This window comes from Vidua chalybeata, chromosome W (assembly GCF_026979565.1).
Source record: "Vidua chalybeata isolate OUT-0048 chromosome W, bVidCha1 merged haplotype, whole genome shotgun sequence".
Lineage (NCBI taxonomy): Eukaryota > Metazoa > Chordata > Aves > Passeriformes > Viduidae > Vidua > Vidua chalybeata.
The window spans coordinates 778,045-798,773 of NC_071569.1; positions in this window are offsets into that span (position 1 = coordinate 778,045).

Below are 20,729 nucleotides of genomic sequence, written 5' to 3' on the forward strand. Positions count from 1 at the left end.
GGATCTGATGTCATTGTCCCCTTTCAACAAATCAAAAAGTGGGGAAAGTTCATCAGCAGTGATTCCAAGGACAGGTCTAACCCAATTAATTTCCCCTAAAAGCTGTTGTAAGTCCTGCAAGGTACAAACATCAGTTCGGATTTGTATCTTTTGAGGAGTAATAGACTGTTCTGTTAGTTTCCAACCTAAATACTTCCAGGGAGCAGTCTCTTGTATTTTTGATTCGGATATTACCAGTCCAGCCTTTTTGATCTCAGCAACAGTAGAATCACGGGTCTCTTCCATCTGTTTTTGTGTTGGTGCTGCAATGAGCAAATCGTCCATGTAGTGGAGAATAACTGACTGTGGGAACTGTGCGCGGACTGGAGACAGCACGCGGGCCACAAAATATTGGCAGATAGTCGGCGAATTTCTCATCCCTTGTGGCAAAACTAACCAATGGTATCTCTGGAGTGGTTCTTGTAAGTTTGTGCTTGGAACGGAAAAGGCAAAACGAGGAGCGTCATCCGGATGCAGTGGGATGTTGAAGAAACAGTCTTTTAGGTCAATGATGACAAGTGGCCAGTTTCTCGGGATCATAGAAAGGTTGGGCAGGCCAGGTTGGAGAGGCCCCATATTCTCAATCACTGCGTTGATCTTTCTGAGATCATGTAACAATCGCCAAGTGTCAGAAGTTTTCTTATGGATCACAAACACAGGTGAATTCCAGGGGCTGTTAGTGGGCTTAATGTGGCCTTTTTGCAGTTGTTCGGCCACTAGATTTTTGAGGGCACTCAGCTTATTGTCTGGCAGGGGCCACTGGTCGACCCAGACAGGGGTGTCAGTTTTCCAGGTCAGTTTCAGGGTGCTGAGTGCTTTAGTGGCCCCTACGAAAAACCCAGTTCAATTTTTGCTCCCCATTCAGAAAGTAAGTCCCTTCCCCACACTGTGATGGGTTTCTGCACTACATAGGGACGGATTGACGCTCTCTTCTTGTCAGGCCCTGTAATGTTGATCACAGATTCACTTTGCAAGCAAGGAGTGACACCTCCAATGCCTGTGAGAGTACCTGGGGGAATGACCAACTTCCAGTCTGTTGGCCAACAGTAAGAAGAGATCACAGAGACATCCGCCCCCGTATCAATCATCCCCTTGATGTAAACTTGAACCCCACCATTTGACAATTCACAAGTTAGCATTGGTCGTTGCTGACTTATGTGTTGAACCCATAGAACTTCAGGATTTTCAGAAGCAACTGGGAAACAGCGTGGTGGCATTTGATCCATAGTCCCCATAGGCAGTGCTATAGCAATAGCTATAGGGGTTCTAGGTGGAATATGCAATGGGGGGTAGCAGGCATTGGCTAGCACCAGTAATTCTTCACTGCAGTTAACAGACATTACACAAGGCAAAACAAGCAGTCCCAAGATGCTATTCCTTTCTTTACCAACAACTAAAAAGTCTTGTCTTTGTTGTGAAGGCCCAGTAATCCCTGTTGAAATATAGTCATAGCCATCGTCCTTTAAAAAGGTTGTTGGCTTGGAGGTTGCCAAAGTGCACCAGGTCCCTGGGGGTAGTAGGCTTGGGTCATAACTTGGGATTGTGCTGGTGATGAAGCGAAGAGCTTCTGGGTCGGGGTATTCACAAATTTTGCCTCGGGAGCTTGGGGTGCCATTACTTGTTTCATCGCGCGATGGCGCTGCGCGCTCACCTTGGAGTTTTTTGGATTGTATTTCCTGCTTACATCTTGTCTGGATCGACACTGCCAGGCAAGATGTTTTCCCTTCTTGCAGATAGAGCAGCGATCGGTGGCTTGTGCACTTCGTGCGACCTCTGGGCAATCCCTCATGATGTGGCCAGGTTTTTTACAGAAGTAGCAAGGTCCTGGAGGTGCAGCAGCTTGCATGACAGCCACAGTGTTGTCTCTTTGCTGGGAACTTAGATGCAAGGCAGTTAGGATTTCAGTAAGTTTTTGGTCTCGTGCTTCTGCTTGTGCTGCTTGTGCTTGTGCTTGCGCTGCCTGTGCTGTAAGAGCCCTTTCAATTTTCTCTCCCAGAGTTTCTCCAAGTTCATTTACTTGAACTGTTGCTACATGCTGTGGGCTCCCAATTTTGCTGCAGGCATCAATCATTTCAGGCACTGTAGGTCTTTCTTTTCCCAGGGCTTTGATGACTCTCTTGCATTCCAAGTTTGCATTATTTTCAATGATGTCCCGTATCACTATTGGACGGGCTATATCATCACCGCATTGTCTTTCTGCTGCTTGGATCACCCGGTCCACAAATGAGGTGAATGGTTCAGATGACTCTTGACTAATTAGATTGTAGGCTTTTTCAAAAGTTCCTGCAGGCTGAACTTGCAAAAAAGCCTTGCGAGCCATCTTTTTGATGTCATCTAACACCATTCTGGGTAAATTCACTTGATTTTCATTTTGGTCATCCGGTGGGTCACCTATTAATTTAGACAGGGTGAGGGCACGAAGGTCTGCATCAGTACATTGTCTATAAGTGTTTAGTACCCCTGTAAGCAGTCTCTTCCATTTAAGTTCCCATAGTATGTACTGTGAGTCTGTAAGAATTATAGCAGCAAGATTTTTACAGTCATTTGGTGTGAGTGTATGTCCTTCCAGGGTACTTTTCAGCAATTGTCTAAAATATGGAGAGGAGATACCATTGTCCTTTATTGCTTTTCGCAATTCTTTCACCTCATGAGATGGGATAGCTGTCCAAGTTCTGGGACCACCGGCTTGCTGGCTGAATATCACAGGCAGTGCTATAGGGTTTAGGCTTTCCTCTTTGCAAATGTCACGTGTGATTTGATTCCAGTCTGTCTGTTGAAGATTGTCAAAACTTTTCTGGGGATTTTCTAAATTTGTGATTGATGCTGGTGACTTTTCAGCATTAAGAGGGTTGGCATTTGGAAATGCAATACAGTTCTCTATGTGTGTCACATTCGACCCTCCCCCTTCTCGTTGCACGGTTTGTGTGCTTGGCTGTAGTCCAGTCCTGCTTGGGTCAGGTGCAGGGTGCGGTGGCTGTGGCACGGTACCCAGTGACGATGGAGGCAGGTGAAGGGCGGCTGGAGGCTGCGTCTGCGCAGGAACTGCTGGTGGCTGTAGCGTTGGAGTTTCCAGAGGCTGTGCGAGGCGGGCTGCAGTGGGGGCCACTTGTGATGAGGCTGTAACAGGCTCCGGCTGGGGTGGTGGTGTGGGCGGAGACACTTGTAGATGCGGTGATCCCTGAAGTTCTGGCGACACGGGCGGGTGTCCTGCAGCTGGAATTGGGAGCGATGGTGCTGGCGTGGGAGAGCACGGTGATGTCGGCTGGGGGTGGACTGCAGCATGGAGCGTGTGGGAACCAGGAGGCTGGATCAAAGGCGTGGTGGAGGCGGCGTGGGGGGGCGGCGGTGTCGCGGCGTGAGGCAGGTCTTCCGAGGGTCGCAGGGACTGCGCATGCGGGGGGCGTGTCACGGGGTCCGCGTGGTGAGGCATCATGGTGGCCGCCTCGGGGAGCGCAGCAGGGACCGTCTCTGTGGCCACAGAAGGGAACGGCAGGGCGCCGCCGCCCGCAGGGGGTGGCAGCGCCGCGGCGTGGAGCCCCGGGGTATCCCTGCGCGATGGGGGTGGGTCGGGCCGCGGCGGCGCCGCGGCGCTCCGAGCCGGCAGCGGCGCCGCAAACAGCGGTGCGCTGGGGGGCTGAGAAGCAGGGGGCTGGGCTGCTCTCGCGGTTCCGGCGGTGGCCGCAGTCCCCGGCGCAGCTGCAGCAGTGGTAGGAAGGGGAGGGCTGGCCAGTGATCGCCGCGGAGCGGGGACAGGGCGCGGGGGGCTAGGCGGCGTCTGTGCCGCGGAGCTCAGCCGCTGGTAGCTCGCAATCTGGGCTGGAACAGGGACCATGGCGGTGGGCGTGTCTGAGGGGGGCAGTGACAACGGTGGGGGAGCCACCGCGCGGGAGGCGCGGGGCGGCTTGGCTGGCTGGACCGCTCCGTCCCGCGGCACAAAGGACGCTGCCGTGGTCAGCACAGTAGATGCGGAATCGGCAAAAGGCACCGGCGGCAAAGAAGCGGCGGATGCCTGCGGCATGTCAGGCAGCGCCAGCGCCGTGGCAGCGAGGGGAACCTGCGCTGCTTGCAAAAGCGTGGCCGCGTGGCTCTGCAGGAGGCCAGTGATGGCAGTAGCCACAGAGGCACAGCACATGCCTGGGGGAGCGGCGGGACTCGCGGGGGGGAGGGGGGCTACAGCCGGGGCCGCGGGGGGAGGGGGGGCCGGGGCCGGTACAGCGCCAGCAGCGGGGGGTGTTGCCGCGATCACATTGCTGGGCGGGCTCGCTGGGGCGGAGGCGGAGGAGGGGCCCGACACGGAGCGGGGGGGGCGAACCGCGGCAACCGGAACAGCAGAGGTTAGTGGAATGGGGGGTGCGGGGGTGGAGGGAGCGGCGGGAGGGGCCGCGGGGTCCGGTGGGGGGGCCGGGGCAACGGACGCCGCGACCGCATGGGCGGGGGGAGGGGCCGCGGACGCCGCAGCCGCGTGGCGCGGGGGGGAGGCGGGGGGCGTGCTCCGCTGCGGACTCGCGGCGGCATGGAGGGGATTTTCAGGGACAGCGTGGCCAGGCTGAGCGGCTGCCGCGGGCGTTTGCTGTGCAGCAAACAGCTCAACCAAGGCTCTGCACGCCGGGAGAAGGGGAACGCCAGTCAAATCCCGGCGTGAAATATCATTAAAGAGTCTATTTCCAACTGAGTCCCAAAAGTCTCTGGTAAAGACGGCTGAACGGTCCACATTCGGGAAATTAAGTATAGTCCATTCTAAAAGGTTTTTAAGCTCTTGCTTAGGTAAAGTACTGTTACTGCAGCGTAAAGAATGCTTAAGTTCCTTATAGAGATCCCGATCAGGGGCAGAGTGGGATTGTCCCATTTTTACACCAGTGTAGCTCACCTCGATATCGCAGGGGCAGGGTCCTCACTCAGAACTCCGACGTGGGGGGCTGGCCAGGCACTCCAGTCGGCACTCAGGACTCTGCTTGAGGTCCCCCTCAGAGCTCCGGTTTCAGGCGTCGCTCAGGAACGTCTTTCCGTGCTCGGGGCCTCCAGACTCCACTCAGAGCTTCAGTGCGGGCAGTGCAGAGCAGTGCTCACCTGTGCTCAGTGCACGTGGCGGGGTGCCACGGCGAGTTTCCTCAGAGAGCTCTAGGTAGCTGCCGCGCAGCAGCGGCCACCTATGCTCGAGGATTGCCAGGCAAATTCCTCCAAGAGCTACAGGTACTCGCTACCTTGTAACGAATTCCCGTGCTCGAGGATTGCCTCGGCAAAGTTATAGAGCTCCGGCTTCCACGTTGCTCAGCAACGATACGCCGTGCTCACGACACCGATTAGGAGGCTACAACTGGTTATTTAGTTACCGTCCATGGAGAAGTCTCCCACAGGTAGAAAAGCTGAAGAGGTCTTCAGACACGTGGGGTTGCCGGTCTGTGGGGGTCGGTCTTCCTCGTTGGGCGCCAATCTGCGGGGATTGCTGGACTCCAGGACGGTTTGGGTGGGTGGTAACGAAGGATCTCTGAGGCCCGGTCTTTAGAGCATAGGGTTTATTGTAAAGGATGAAGGGCCTTGCTTAGAGTTGCTAGCCGCAACTCGTGGCAGGCCCAGGGAGAGCGGGGGGAGAGAGAGATGGTGCCAGGTGGGTGTCCCAGCAGGAAGGTCCAAGAGAGAGAGCGTCCGGTCCCTCGGCCACACCTTATCAGGGGGCTTCAAGGTGGGCTGGGACAGGACTTGGGCCAATGGGGTTACAGACATCGGATACTTCAGGGGAGGGTTACAGGTGAGGGATGAACCATACATTGGGGGGTGAGACAGGACATTCCATTTGACCTTAGGATCTATCAGAAAGGGGGGATTGCATTATTGTTTTCAGGATGCTCAGTAATGAAGGTTTGGTATTTCAAACCTTGTTTTCATCTCGATATCTGTATTCTCTGATTCTTTTGCCAGGCCCTCATATTTATAGGGCCTTGCTATTTCATCTTCCCCAACAGAAGTCAATGGCGGCCCTGTTCTGCAGAACCGCATGACGAATGCTATCTACATCTGCGGCAAGCTCACTTATCATTTTAGATGGAATATTAATTTGCTTTCCTGTCCAGCAGGCCAGGGTTTTCAATTGTGTGAGAGCTTGCGCTGCAGCAACTCCTGGGGAGAAAATTGAGGCTAGTATTACAGATGTGCGCCCCCATAATGATACTTGGTCTTTACAATTGGGGTCTAGTTGGAGGGCACTCCATCTGGCTCGTCAATGCTTCTGAGGCAATCCTAGAACTTGATGAATGGTGGGAGTGAACCGTGTTAATTTACCAACGTAACATGGGCCTCCCATAGCTTTTTGAGGCACTGCAGACCAGGCTCAATCCCCACAAATGAGGAAAATTCTTGGTGGCAGTTTTCTTGGAGCACTTTTTGATGGTATCACGGATTGTGTCCAATTGTTACAATATTCTGAATAGTTATAATACAATGGAGATGTGGGAGACAACCAAGTGTTGTCATCTGTTGGCTGTCTTTCTTTTTGTGTTGGTTTTGTAGCATGAGGTCCAAATATCAAACAGTAATTTCCTGGGACAGAACCCAAAAGATCAAATTCTTGAGGTTTGACATTAAAAACTTTAAGATTCTGCACAACAGCAACAGCTTGCGCTCCCAGAACACTTTTTGGATTTATTTTGGCTTGAGTCCAAGCTTTGAACTCTGCCATGGAACCCAGTGGAACTCCAATTAAATAAGTACGAAAAGGATTGGATGGTCTCGTTAATGACAGGCAGAACGAATCTTGCCCAGTTTGTTTGGCCCAAGTGATCCACATCTTTTGTCTCTTGTCAATGTCAAGCATTCCAAATACTTTAGTTACTAAAACACTACTTAATAGAAACACTCTGACCCACCACATATTTCTCATGTTCTTGATTGCCCCGTTTAACATGAAAGGAACAAACTTAATTCTAAATACAAACTATAACTTATGATAATGTTATGCTTATGATCATTTAACCTATTTTCCTGTACTCTACAAAGTTAATTTTCATCAGAACTAGATTTGTCATGGGATGTTCTAGGTAAATTGTTGTCGTCAACGTTGTTATCACTGTTGGCTGGCATCTCTGCCTGTGGACCCACACGCGTAAATCTGTTCGGCACCCAAACTGGACCAGTACCTGTTGAAACACACATATAACCTCTGCCATTAAACAACACAGGACTTGGCCCTTGCCATTCACCTGTTTGCATGTCCTTGTGATAAACATAAAGTCCTGGAATTGCTTGTGGTCTTCCCTCCTTCACTGCTTGGTGATGTATCACATCTGCAGGTTCTTCTCTACCTTCTGCCAAACACAAATAATTCAGGGTAAACAACACTTTTGACAATCGATTAAATACATCCGTCTTGTCATTCTGCTTTTGTTTTGCTAGATATTCTTTCAGGGTACGATTGGCTCTCTCTACAATAGCTTGACCTGTAGATGAGTGAGGGATCCCTGTGTTATGTTTCACCCCCCACTTCTGCATAAATATAGCAATTTGTTGACTAACATAAGAAGGAGCATTGTCGGTCTTAATTTCTACAGGCACAGCCATTACTGCAAAGCAGGCAAATAAATGTCTTTTTACACACAGAGCCTTTTGCCCTGTCAGTGCTGTTGCCCAAATGAATTTTGAGTAGGTATCTACAGTGACATGGACATATTTCAGCTGAGCAGCCATTCTAGATTTTCATTCTTCACAGGAACACTGATGTCTGCTGGTTCTTTTCCATCTATTTCTAGAATTCTGTCTCTGCCTTTTCGTATCAATACAGCAAGAGCATCTGTCCTGCTCATCACACAACTTTTTGGTTAACAGGTAAAAACACCCATTCAAGCAGAATCGCTGCTGAACCAGGTTGGGACTCCCCCTTTTTCTTTTGCCATTGAAAAGCATTGGCAAGTGGACAGGCATCAGCGCTGGAGAGGAACAATGAAAACGGCGCATGTTCAATGCGACAAGCACTCTAACCACCTTGTAATTTTTCTGAAACTCGAATCAGAGCTCTTTGTTTTTCAGGGGTACAAACTCGAGGGCTGTTGGCATCACTGCCATGGAGCCATGGCAAAAATGGTTGTAGATCATCATTGGTGATTCCTACAGTGGTACGAACCCACTGTAGGTCTCCAAAAAGTCTCTGAGCATCGTCTAAGGTAGAAATGTCAGCGTGTAAGGTAAGTTTTTGAGGTCGAATTTGTGCATCTGTGATCAGCCAGCCTAAATATTTCCAAGGAGCTGATCACTGTACTTTTTCTGGAGATACTGTCAGTCCGTGATGCTTCAATTGTGAAAAGAGCCAATTTAAATCTGCATCTGCCAATGCCTGTTTGGTGGAAATAAGAATGTCATCCATATAATGATAAATCATTGCGTTGGAAAAATGTTGACTAATTGGTCGCAGGGCCCAGTCAACAAAGAGCTGACACATGGTGGGAGAGTTGCGCATGCCTTGAGGAAGAGAAATCCATTCATACCTTTTTGCTGGTGCCGTCCTGTTGATAGATGGTACGGTGAAGGCAAATCACTGGGTATCATGTGGATGAAGCAGAATGGTAAAGAAACAGTCCTTTAAATCAATGACAACAATGGTCCACCCTTGTGGTACCATGGTTGGTGCTGGCAAACCAGGTTGCAAGGCACCCATTGCCTGCATTTGTTCATTTACTTTTCGTAGATCATGTACCAATCTCCATTTTCCTGATTTCTTGGGGACTATGAAAATTGGGGTGTTCCATGGACTTACGGAGGGTTGAATGTGTCTAGCTTCAAGTTGCTCTTGTACTAATTGTTCAGCAATTTGCAGCCTTTCTCCTGACATTGGCCACTGCTCAATCCACGCGGGTGTCTCGGTCAACCAGGTGATCTTGAGGATGGGCGGCTGCTCTGCAGTGGCCATTAAGGAAAATGCTGGTCTGTGGTCAAAACCATTCCAAGCTGGGAAAGCACATCTCTGCCTATCACTCCGGGAAGCAGCTTGGGCAAAGGCATGACGTATAATTGAGTTACAATAACTTGATTGTCTTCAAAGATGATGATGATGGGGTCTCTGCTTACTGAAGAAATTTTCATTCCACCCACTCCTACAATGTGGGAACTTGGAGCATGCAAAGGCCAGTTAGATGGCCAGTACATCTGATTAATAATTGAAACATCTGTACCTGTATCAAGGATTGGTTCTAATCGGATGCAGTGGGAACCACGTTGTAATTGTATTTTCTTGTGTGGGTGATCTTTCATGTCAGTTGTGAAAAAGACATTGTGGCCAGTTGATCCAAGGCCATTGTCTTGTCTTTCAAATTCGGTTGGTTCTTTTGGATGTTGGCGATGTGGCAGGATATTTTCAATTGCTCTAATTTGTGCAATCTTGCTTCCTTTTGGAATCGTCACAGGTGGTTGCAAGGCATAAACCATTATATTCACTTGTCCAGTGTAATCTGCGTCAATGACACCTGGAATCACAATCACACCTTGTTTACTTGTGGAGGATCTTCCAAGCAACAAACCTCCAATTAAAGAAGTTGTGCTGTACATTGGACCATATACATTGGTAGGAATTAAGGTCACCTTTTTATCGTTTAGAGTGACTTCTGTTGCTGTGGCCATATCCACTCAGAGGCTCCCCCAAGTGGCAGGTTGATTTTTCAGCAGGAGTCTGTTCTCGGAGTCTGTGGGGTCAAGGCATCGATTTATTTCTTTGCGCGGTGCCTCGACACGCTGCGCTGGGAGTTTCCTGACTTGCAACAAACTTCTGTGGCATGGTTGTCATTGTTGCACTTGTGGCACCACACAGCCTTTTGGCAGTTTCGGCGGAGATGGCCTGTTCCACCGCATCGAAAGCAGATGAAGTTAGTTGATCTGATGTTGGGTTGACTTTTGCTGTGACGGAGAGGGTTACTGACGTTGTTGCTGGACAAAGCAGCTGCAATGATGTGTCCTTGTTGTTGCATTGAACCTTGGATGGCTGCTGTGAATGCTGCAGCTTGATTGCTTTGTTCTGCCCGTGTGGCTCTGACAAGCATCTCATCAACTGGACAGCCTTGAGGAAGGGTGGCCAGGATAGCTCTTGTATGTGAGTTAACATTTTCAAAGGCAAGTGAGTGAAACAAGTGGTCTTGAACATCTGGTGGCACATCAGGAGCATCCTTCAAAGTAGCTGACAACCTGTCAATGAATTGTCCATATGGTTCTGTGGTTCTGTGGTAGATAGGGACAGGCGAATGGAAAATCTCGGGATGTGACGGAAAGCAAGACCCTTCCCCCCTTCTTCCTGCTATAGGTAATCAATCACCCCTGAAGCATGCAGCCCCTCCTAACCAGTAGTTTTCCACTCCTTACTAACCCTAGCCAGACCCACCGTCCCCTTTTGACGTAGTAAAGCCCCTTGACTATTTAACCCCACGAGATGAGATAATAAACGCCATTTGACCATCCACCACATTGGTGTCTGTGCATGTCAGTGGACCGAGTGACCTGGGGGAGGCCGGGTCGCCGTGCTGTATCCTGAAACCAGGTCGCCCGCCTTCTCATCAGAAGGCGACATATGGTGCTGAAACCCGAGAGTTGAAAAGGGAAAGGAAAGGGAAAAGAAGAAACCCTCGGGTAATGGGTATCGCCTGGACGAGAAACAGCGGCCAGAACGGCGGGCCCGATTCTTGGTGGGAGAGACGTCCCCGGACCAGCGACGGATATGGAAGCCATCGCGAAGGTCGTGAGTTCAGTTTATAAGCAGTGGGGAATTAAATGCAAGCTCAAGGATTTTTACCTCGCTATTGCGAGACTCTTAGAGCTTGGGGCGATTGAACATCCTGTGGAAATATTACACCCAGAGGTGTGGGAGAAATGCACGGCCACGCTAGCCGAGGATACAAAGTCCTTAGGCAGCGGCAAAAGTCTTAAGGCTTGGGGAAAGGTCGAGCGGGCCCTGCGCAAGGCGCTAGAGGAGCAAGAAACATGGAGCGCCGCAAGCGCATGTTTATTAGCTACACCCAAGCTGGGGGTAGGAGCGGCAACGCAAACCGCCCCCGAAAGGGATCTACCCGGGAGCGGAGACCCGGGGGGATCGAGCGCGTCTCCCCCCTCCCCGAGCCCGAGCCCAACCCCCCCCGCAGGACCTCCCGAAAAACCCACAGTACCTCCCGAAAAACTCGCGGACCCCCCATCTGTCCCTTCACCGCGGATCAGCGATTCGGCGCCGGGGGCGCGGCAGCACGCGTAGTCCTTTTGGGAGGAACTGGCGAGGGAAGCCAGAGACGCGGAGAACCCAGCCGAACATGGTGCCGGCGACCAAGGGGATGGGCGGGGCGCGGACACTCTTGGAGGGAAGAGCCCAAAGACCCGAATTCTTGCTAGTGCGCATCCGCGAGGAAAAGAGGAGGAGGGGGGCGGCGGAGAGCGCATGCCCAATCGAGAGCCGCGCTCAGCGCTGCTACCATTTAAGGGAGAGACCTCCCCCTGCGGGCAGCAGGGCAAGTCCAGGGGGCGGGAACGGCACCACCCCGAAGGGAGGGGGAGGGACGGGGCCGGAGCTGCACGAAAAGGCACCGGAGCCCGGAAATCCGCTGGCATTCGACTTCTGGCTCTGAGACCAGCTCCACCAGCTCCGCCAGCTCGGGAGAGCTTACGGATGCCGACGGGGACTCAGAAACGGAAAAAGCGGAGCTAACGCGGTTTAAAACAAAAACGAATAAAGCCTTTAGCCACATCGAAAGGTAATCACAATGCGAACTAGCCCAGTTTACCGACTGGGCTAGGATAAAGATAGCCTGTGCAGAGTGGGCTCCCTCAGGGGCAGTCAAAGCTTCCCCGGTTAGGATCACCGGGCCAGAGGGGAATCAGCAAAGGATATATAATCCGGTAAACCCCAAAGACGTACAGGCAATTGTCAAAGCGATCTCAGAGAAAGGGATCAACTCGGCTATGGTCTCCACCCTCGTGGACGGCCTCTTTGGCAATGACGACTTGCTCCCCTTTGATATCAAACAAATAAGTCGCATGATACTCGGTGGTGCGGGAATGATCGTGTTTAAGCAGGAATGGGAAGATAATTGTACAAAAGCGCTAGCCCAGTTTTCCGGGGCGGGGCAGCCACTGCACGGGTCGAGCCTATCCAGGCTGCTGGGGAAACATGACGAGATGGTTACACCTCAGCAACAAGCCGCACAGATGCGGGCTGAGGAAGTCAGGGCCACCACTCAAGCTGCTAGGGAGGCTATTCGGGCCGCCTCTCTGGTTGTGGCCAAGCCGTCACCGTGGTCCACTATAAGACAGGCAGAGAGCGAAAGCTTCACGCAGTTCGTAGACCGCCTGCAGGCGGCAGTAGACTCCTCTACCCTGCCTGCAGAGGCAAAGGGCCCCGTGGTGGCGGACTGCTTGCGCCAGCAATGCAACTCCGTCACCAAGGACATCCTGTGCTCCCTGCCAGCCGGGGCCAGCCTAGCCGATATGATCAGACACGTCGTAAGAGAGGAACACCTAACACCCGTCCAAGCAGCCGTTCACACCCTAACCAGTGCAATGGCATGCTTCAAATGTGGTCAGGCAGGCCACATTGCAGTGAGCTGCCCCCAGCCGGCACAGCAGTCCGCGGCGGTGCCCCCACCTCAAGCATGCCCGAGAGGGCCCTGCTGGAGCTGTGGGAAGAAGGGGCATTTCGCTAAGGACTGCAGGTCCCGGCCTCAGGGAAACGGGAAAGGGAGGGGGCGCACTGGCCGCACTCAGCCTCCCCCCGCTGCGGATGCGAAGCGCCTCATTTATGTCAACCCCCAGTGGGGCGGGAGGCCCTCATACCCCATGCCCCCACAGGAGGCAGCCAGCTTCGCACCCCCACCAGCGACACAATTGCAGAGCTTTGCAGCGCCGTCAGTGGCACCTTTGTGTCCACCACTGCCACAAGCGGCGCCTGTGCCACAGGGCCAGCAGGGGACGCCCTAGAGCGGGACCCCTGGGTGGCCTTGGCCATGAAAATAGGGAAGGAGCCCCTGAAGATGTGGGGGATATGCCGCCTTTATGTCAGTCAGGATCCCCACGTCATAGGGCTTCAGTTCTGGGCGGACACGGGATCAGACTGCTCAGTTTTTCCCCAAGCGCTTTGGCCTCAGCATTGGCAATGCAAAGAGGTCCCCCCAGTGAACGGAGTGGGAGGGCCATCCCGGGCATGGAAAAGCACCCAGCTGGTGGCTATAACACTCCACACAAAAAAGGGACCGGAACAGACGGTAGCAATCTACCCCTACATTCTACAAAGCTCTCCACCCTTGATAGGAAGGGATGTCCTCGCTATGTTAGGGGTCAGGATCACAAATTTATCCTGAGGGCCACTGCCGTACACCCACCGCTGCCAATCAGACTGACCTGGAAATCGTCAGACCCCATATGGGTCGAGCAGTGGCCCCGGTCAAAGCCTCGAATGGCAGCCTTGCTGGAACTGGTCAGCCGCGAGCTGCAGAAGGGTCACATAGAACCCTCCACCAGCCCATGTAACAACCCTGTATTTGTAATCCCTAAAAGGTCCAGAGAGGGTCATCGCCTCATCCACGACCTGAGGGAGGTGAACAGGGCAATCCAACCCATGGGTCCGGTTCAGACACTGCTGCCCACGAACTCAGCCATCCCCAAAGGGCAGCCATGCGCAGTGTTGGACATCAAGGACTGCTTCTTTTCAATACCCCTGCACGCTGAGGACAAGGAACGGTTCGCCTTTTCCGTCGTGTTCCCAAACGGCGAGCAACCTAACCTCCGCTTCCAATGGAAGGTGCTGCCGCAAGGTCTCGTGGACAGCCCGACCATATGCCAGATCACCGTGGACAGAGCACTGATGCCAGTCCGACAATCCTACCCCGCTGCGACCATCATTCAATACATGGACGACATCCTCGTCGCTGCACCATCGGCGAGCCAAGTGGATCACCTGGTGACCGCGATCACGGAAACTCTCCAGACCAATGGCTTTGAGATCGCGAACACGAAGATCAAGAGAGGACCCTGCGTGACCTTCCTGGGAGTGGGGATCACAAACTCCTACGTGACGCCCCCCAAGGTGAAGGTCCGCCGAGACATCAAGACGCTCCAGGACATGCAGCGCCTTGTGGGATCTCTGCAGTGGCTCCGCAACATCATCCTGGTTCCCCCCGAGGTCATGGAACCCCTATATGACCTCCTGAAAGGAAAGCACCCCTGGGACCCCAAGGAGCTGACGCCGCAAGCAGCGAGCTCCCTCGACTTCATCGAGCACCAGATGTCTACTGGCACGCTTGCCAGGTGGGACCCAGATGCGCCACTCGATCTATACGTCCACTTCACACAAAAGGGAGGAGTGGGAGCACTGGCCCAAGGACCTTCCGAAAAGTCTCGGCCGATCCAATGGGTGGTCCTCGGAAGACCAACTCGTGCGTTTTCCCTGGGAGTTGAATGCGTCGCCAACCTCATCATGAAAGGCAGGAGACTCGCCCTGAGACACCTGGGAACCGAGCCGACAAGAATCCACCTCCCCTTTCGCAAGCGGCCAACTGCGGAGTCAACCGCAATATCGGAGCACCTGGCCCTTGCTCTCACCGGCTTCGGAGGAGAAATCTCCTACGCCACCAGGCCACCTTGGACTCAGCTGCTGACCATTGTCGATATAGACATGCTGCCAAAGGTCATGGACCGACCGCAGCCGGGACCGACGGTCTTCACAGACGCTTCCTCCAAGACTTCTACTGCAGCGGCAGTGTGGCAGGCAGGAGAGTAATGGCATTGCGTCAAAACATGTGACCCCACACTGTCAGTGCAACAACTGGAAGCAGCAGCAGTGGTCTTGGCGTGCGGACTCTTCCAAGACGAACACCTCAACATCGTAATGGACTCCATATTCGTGGCAAGGCTTTGCCTGGCCATGTCAGGACCAGGCGTGTCAACGTCAGCAGCGGCCTCAATGCTGGAGGAGGCACTCTCCTCGCGACGGGGCACCGTGTCTGTCATTCACGTCAACAGCCACAACCCAGTCAAAGGCTTCTTCCAGACCAGCAATGACAAAGCGGACGCCGCAGCAAAGGGAGTGTGGACACTGCAGGAAGCTCGGCAGCTGCACGAGTCGCTCCACATTGGAGCCAAAGCACTGGCGAAGAGATGCGGGATCTCGACAGTGGACGCAAAACATGTAGTGGCCACTTGCCCTCACTGCCAGAAGTCACCCCTGTGGACCAGTGGGGTCAACCCAAGAGGTCTCAAGGCCTCGGAAATCTGGCAGTCGGACTTCACCTTATGTCAACTGCTAAAGCCCCGAGCATGGCTTGCAGTGACGGTGGACACTTACAGCGGAGCAATCGTAGCCACACAGCACCCCAAAGCTAACTCTAAGGCCACAATTCAGCACTGGCTGACAGCTATGGCATGGCTTGGTATCCCCAAGCAAATTAAAACTGACAACGGTTCCAATTTCATTTCCAAACCAGTGCAAGAATTCGCCTCGAAATGGGGCATCACCTTAGTACAAGGTATCCCGTATAACAGCACCGGGCAGGCCATAGTTGAGCGAGCAAACCAGACCCTGAAAGCTAAGCTAGAAGTATTGGCGAAGGCAGAGGGCTTTGCCAATTCCGTTCCCCCAGGAGACCAAGCGCGTATACTGGCGACAGCTTTGCTAGCACTGAATCAGTTGCCTAGAGGAGATGAGGCAGACAGTCCTGTTCGAAAGCACTGGGTCACCCGAGCCCTAGAGGAGGGCCCGCAGGTTGTAATCAAAAATGAGCTGGGCGAATTGGAACGGGGCTGGAGACTGGTGCTCACGGGACGGGGGTACGCGGCGGTTAAAAAAGAGGGCAAGATCAGGTGGTGCCCACTTAAGTCAATCAAGCCAGACCTTCAGAATGAGACTAACGAGAATTGCGAGTTTCTGTTTACAGGACATGCTCGTGGGTCGTCCCTGTAACGCGTACATCCCGATTCCAGAGGAAAGCGATGAACCACCAAAACGCTGGACACCACCCAAGAGTCCTACACCGGTGAGACCCAGACAGCAACGGTGGTTTTGTGTGATCTTGCTATTAGGGCTCATCGCCGAGGGGCGAGCTAACCCAGACTATTACCCCCATCAGCCATTCAGGTGGGTCATGCAGCATCTTTCAGGTGACAAGGTGTTCAAAGAAATCACCACAGCAGGCACCCCATCCTTCGTGTTCCATATCGCCGACCTGTTTCCAGGACGACCAAAAATACGACCCCAGCACCCACACGTCATGTACATGTACCTGTCCTACTGGTGTCCAGCCTCCAACCCTGGGAAGAAGTACTGTAACTACCCGGGGTGGGGATATTGCAGACACTGGGGCTGTGAAACCATTGTCACAGATGCCAGACCATCGGGAGAAGGGTGGGAACCGCAGGAGCCCGATAGATTTTTACAGTTCACCTGGGCACCTACCGGCTGTAAAAAGCCCGCCATCGTGAAAGGGGTCTATAGCAACCATTATACACAACCCAAATATCGGAAGTGCACAGACTATAACATGACGGTTCTGCAGCCAGAACACCCTAGTTGGGCCACAGGCAGAACGTGGACTGTAGTCCTCAAGGGGCCAAAAGAGTGTGTGAATGTGCGAATTATCAGGCTCCAACCACCAGCACCCTGACCGGTAGGACCCAATAAGGTTATTAAAGACGTGCTGAAAGGGGGAAACATAACCCATCCCAAACCACTACCCACAAAGGCCACTGATATCCTGACCGGCCGTGCAGATGCCTTCCAAATAGGCCGCTTAGCCGAGTCAGACTCAGATCCAATCTTCCGCATGCTAGAGGCTACCTTTCTATCCTTGAACGAATCCAACCCGAACCTAACCAATTCCTGCTGGCTTTGTTACGATGTTAAACCTCCTTTCTACGAAGGAGTTGCTCTAAACACCCCCTTCAGTTACTCCACAGCCGAAGCCCCTCACCAGTGCAGATGGGACACTCCCCGTAGGGGAATCACCCTGAGTCAAGTCACAGGCCAGGGCAAATGCTTTGGCAATGCAGCCTTGGCAAAGCAGAAAGGCAACTTCTGTACCGAAGTCATCAAGCCCAACCGAAAGATCAACAAGTGGGCGGTCCCATCCGCATCTGGGATGTGGGTTTGTCAGAGATCTGGGGTGAGTCCTTGCGTGTTCCTTGCCAAGTTCAATGACACTATCGACTTCTGTGTCCAAGTTCTGATTGTTCCTAGGGTCCTGTACCACTCAGACAAGGAGGTGTACCACCTCTTTGAGGAACCCGGCCGACTTCACAAAAGAGAAATAATAACGGGAGTGACTATCGCAATGCTGCTCGGCCTGGGAGCAGCTGGCACAGCCACAGGTGTCTCGGCCATGGCGACCCGACACCAAGGGCTTGCTCATCTGCAAATGACCATCGATGAGGACCTGCAGAGGATCGAGAAATCCATCTTCTTTCTAGAGAAATCAGTTTCCTCGCTTTCGGAAGTGGTCTTACAGAACAGGCGAGGACTGGACCTCTTGTTCATGCAGCAAGGAGGTCTGTGTGCCGCCTTGAAGGGGGAATGCTGCTTCTATGCGGACCACACAGGAGTCGTTAAAGACTCCATGGCAGAACTCCGAGATAGACTGGCTCAAAGAAAGAAAGACAGGGAAACCCAACAGAGCTGGTTCTAGTCCTGGTTCAATCAATCGCCATGGCTCACCACTCTAATTTCTACCCTAATAGGTCCACTAGCGATACTGCTTTTAACCTTCACATTCGGACCATGCCTGCTAAACAAGCTGGTCTCATTTGTTCAAGCTCACCTAGAACGAGCCAACATCCTGTTTATAGGCCGGCAACAAATGCTGTGAACCAAAAACCGAGGACACTGCCAGTCGCAAAGGTTCTCTAAACTTGCCTTGCGAAGATTACTCAGGTTTACCAAAAACCCTTTTCCCTTATCAAATTATAACTTTGTACCTAACCTTAGTGCCTATGTTTATAACTACCTCATTCATTAGTAAAAAAGTGGGGGGGAGATGTGGTAGATAGGGACAGGCGAACGGAAAATCTCGGGATGTGACGGAAAGCAAGAACCTTCCCCCCTCTTCCTGCTATAGGTAATCAATCACCCCTGAAGCATGCAGCCCCTCCTAACCAGTAGTTTTCCACTCCTTACTAACCCTAGCCAGACCCACCGTCCCCTTTTGACGTAGTAAAGCCCCCTTGACTATTTAACCCCACGAGATGAGATAATAAACGCCATTTGACCATCCACCACATTGGTGTCTGTGCATGTCAGTGGACCGAGTGACCTGGGGGAGGCCGGGTCGCTGTGCTGTATCCTGAAACCAGGTCGCCCACCTTCTCATCAGAAGGCGACATGGTTCCTTGTTTTATGGCTGCATAAGGTGCTGGTTTCTTCTTGTCTGGTACTGAAATCAAAGCTTGATGAGCCAACTGTTGAGACAATTGATGTATTTCAATTGGGTAGGTGAGTTGTACCTTGGTTGTTGCATAAGGTCCAATGCCCAGTCAGCATATCTGGCTGGACTCCATAAAAAAGGATCTCCCACTACTGTATGTTTGTTGGCTTCTTCAACTGCCAAACGTCTCCACTCCCTCTCAAACATGAGGAACTGTGAGGGTGTCAGCAACAAGGATGCAATGCTAGATGAATCAGATGGACAAAGCACATCTGCTGTAAATATATACTGAATGATGTTCCTGGCTGCCTCTGATCTGATCCCATAATCTGTGGCTGTTTGTTTGGCTGATTGGAGAATTTTCCATTCATGAGGTTCCCAGGCTGCATTATTATTTCTTATAATGACAGGGCAGGCAAAAGATTTGGCAGCGTCCCAGTCTCCATCTAAAATAGCATTCTTCACCACTGAAGCCCACCGGGACTGAATTGGATTTTTTAAAACAGCTGGAAATGTCAATTGCTGCTCAGAGGAAGGTTCCTCTAATTGAACCTGTTGATTTGAAAGGCTGGCGAGCTGGGCTAGCTGTTGCTGTAAGGTATTTGTTCTCGGTATCTTATTCTGTGATCACTTCTTTTTTGTCAATTAAAATCGGGAGGATCTGATTCTGATTCATCTGAATCAGAGTTTGGTGGGAGGGGACATTTCAGCAGTGCAGAGGTGTGACGTGAACTGACTGCTGCGGGCTGTATCGCTATTGTCTGTGTTGTTGCCTCTGCCATCCCACCGCTGCGGCCATGTTCGAAACCGTCCCCCTGCTCGTGGATCTCTGCCGTCGCCTCTGAGCAATGCAGAGCCGCCCCCACCCCGCGTGCGCTGCCACCGCTGCTGCGCCCCCAGGGGGGTGACAGGGCAGCGCCGCCTCACTCCCGTCTCTGCCTTGGTCTCCGCCCCTGTGTTCCATCCACTGAACCAGCCCCGTTTCGTCATCAACTTCTGTCTCCTTGGGTTTCACCCCACCCCGAGAGTGGGGCGGCTGGCCCACTTCCTGTTGCCCTTCATTCTGCCTGGCAGCTGGCCGAGTCACTTCCTCTGCCTGTGCGCGAACTTCCGCCGCTTGCGCACGACTGGTTCCTGCTGCTGCCGCCTCCATGCGGGCCACCACCTCCTGCACTGAAGAGCTGACTGGAGCCCTTTGTCCTCGCATTGGACGCATATTATTATCACCAAAAAAATTTTTGACCTGAGATGGCTGCTGCACCTCTGTCTTCTCCACCACGGACTTTTCAAATGCCTGAATCGCGGCCTCCGCCACTTTTTTCTCAGCGGACATACTTTGCAAGGTATGTAAGACTTTCTTCCAAACGGCACCAAGTTCAAGTTCTGTTTTCTTATCTTTTCTGCCTTCAACAGCAGAATCCCAAAGCAACTGCCCTAGTTCTTGCCATTCGGTCTCACTAAAAATGAGTGAGGGCTTCTGTAATTTGCCCTTATTTCTGGCCCACAGGGCTAACTGTTCTAAATCAGTCTCTCTTATTTTTTCTCCTGTCTTGGAGAGAATATGCAAAAGGAGCCACAGCGCTGCCTGCCAATCGCTATCCATGTTCACTTTCACTCTCTTTGCATGCGGCTTACCTTCCAACCAGTGTGGGGTGCCCCTTATCTTCCACTCGACACAGCGGCGACACCCGCTCCAGCTCTCTGCTCTGTCTCGTTCACCTCCGCCGAGTGGGCGATGCGTGAACCACAGAGTCTTCTGTTTCCCATCGCAAAACAAGCGATTTGGAAACCTTTCTCCTGTCGCGACCAGCACGAATTGGAGTGAAGAGGCTTCAGTGCTCCGGCATCCCAATCCCCGTCGCTATAAAAGCGATTTGGGATCTGAGTCTCCCGTCGTGCCCTCCTTCACGCGATTTAGAGACCGTCCCCCATCACCATCATAGAGGTGATTTGGAGACTCATCGGAGACTTCAAGTCCCTGTTCACTGGCGCCAAATGAAGCAAGGGACTTATAAAATCGGGAAAGCTGGACAGGACAAACGCAGATCCAAACCAATGTGGTTAATCATACGTTCTCCCTTTATTGTTTATAAGATGGCAGTTTATATATACTTCAATATAGTTTACAATAGTGAACACACTCTCATTGGCAAGCAAACATTGTTTGTCTTTGTCTTAAGGTGGTTAACGTTTCACACTGCAGACCTATACTAATTCACACCCAGAAATCTCATTACACTGTGGTTACAACTTAACACAATTTCTAACTGCGCCACAGACTAATTTTAACTGTGTTATAGGCTTCAAGGCCTCACCGAGGCCCATATCTGAGGC